Raw genomic sequence first — 1,862 nt, 5'->3', positions numbered from 1 at the left:
CAGACCCCAGCACCAAGGATATATTTCCCTCCCCACCCCTATCAGCTTTCCGTAGAGACCACTCCCTCCGCGACTCCCTTGTCAGATCCACACCCCCCACCGACCCAACCACCACTCCCGGCACCTTCCCTTGCAACCGCAGGAGGTGCAACACTTGCGCCCACACCTCCCCCCTCACTTCTCTCCAAGGCCCCAAGGGAAACTTCCATATCCGCCACAGATTCACCTGCACCTCCACCCACATCATCTAGCACCCCCACCCTCCTCTAGCTTATCTCTCCACGCTTCAGGCTCACTGCCTTTATTCCTGATGAAGGGCTTTTGCGCGAAACGTCGATTTCGCTGCTCCTTGGATGCTGCCTGAACTGCTGTGCTCTTCCAGTACCACTAATCTAGAAAAGGTGAATGGCAGGTGTCTTTTTCCGAGAGTGGAAGATTTCAAGACTAGGGAGCATAATTGAAGGTGAAAGGGGAAAGATTTAAAACAGACATTAGGGGCAATTTTTATTTTAAACACAGTGTGTGTGCAATGAACTTCCAGAGGAAATGGTGAATGCAGGTACGGTTAAAGCATATAAAAGACATTTGGATAAATCCATAAATAGGAAAGATTTGGAGGGATATAGGCCAAGCACAGGCAGGTGGGACTAGTTTAGTTTGAGATTATGATTGGCATGGACTGGTTGGACCAAAGGGTCTGGTTCCATGCTGTATGACTCTGTAACATTGAGATGATTACACAGTGACCAGGTGCTTGTTAGGAGAGGGAGTGATGGTAACTACTGCTTTCGTCTTATCATTTTTCTTTCTATTTTATAATTAGTGGAAAAGGAAATCCCGTTGGGCACCGTGGCAAATCTGAGAGCAGTGGATACAACAGGAGGCCGGATTCGGATCAGCTGGACTGCAATACCAGGAGCAACAGCTTATAAAATTGTCTGGAGAGATCAAACAGGTATGTTTCGAGGGTATAGTACATAAAACTACAACTGCACCACAGCCAACATAATATTGCATCAACAAAATAACCCTGTCTGAGTTGCCCCTCACTGAATCCCCCACTAGCAACATCTGGGGCAGGCTTACCATTGACCAGAAACTGAACTAAACCAGCCGTGTAAATGCTGTGGCTACAAGAGCAGGTCAGAGGTTAGAAATCCTGCAGTAAGTAACTTGTCGCCTGAAATAACTGCACCAAGGCCAGTATCCCATCACCAAGTCACCCTTTATTCACTTGTACACTGTACACTGACTGTGGCCAGCCAGCTCAGAGTCAGTCCTCAGCTGAGGAGATTCTCATCTCCTGGTTTTTAAAAAATGTTTTTTTGTTTCCCTCCCACACTACAGCAGTAGTGCTCATATTCATCAGCACTTATGTTTGGGTGTGTGCAGGTGCAACACATAGGGAAAAGCACCAACTTAAAATAACTTTATTAACATTCTAGAAAAGACACCCATGTGCCCAATCCCCTGGTTATATATATTTTATTAAACAAATTACAAACAAACAGTTTACAAAAAAACATTTACAGCTGTACATAAGAGACAGCAATGTTACAAGGGAGAGGAGCAGCAAAGCTAGGCCCCAAACCCTACCATTCAACCATTTTACAGGGAGATGAGGACAACCCTCAAATCCCAGTTCCACTTATGGCAAGACAGTGACAATGACATTTGGTGCTTGCGGTTTATAATGATTTTTCTCAACTGGGGACATATGTTTGCGGGTTACAATGATTTTTTTTTCTCTTGGATAGATACAGATGCTGCAGTTTGCGTGCATGTCCGTTCCCGGTAGACAGGGGACTATCATTAATGTACGGCAATTCACACTGCTCACGGTGACAGGTCTATTTCAGGTT

This window comes from Chiloscyllium plagiosum, chromosome 40, assembly GCF_004010195.1.
Source record: "Chiloscyllium plagiosum isolate BGI_BamShark_2017 chromosome 40, ASM401019v2, whole genome shotgun sequence".
NCBI classification, from domain to species: domain Eukaryota; kingdom Metazoa; phylum Chordata; class Chondrichthyes; order Orectolobiformes; family Hemiscylliidae; genus Chiloscyllium; species Chiloscyllium plagiosum.
Note: the sequence above shows the minus strand (reverse complement) of the source record.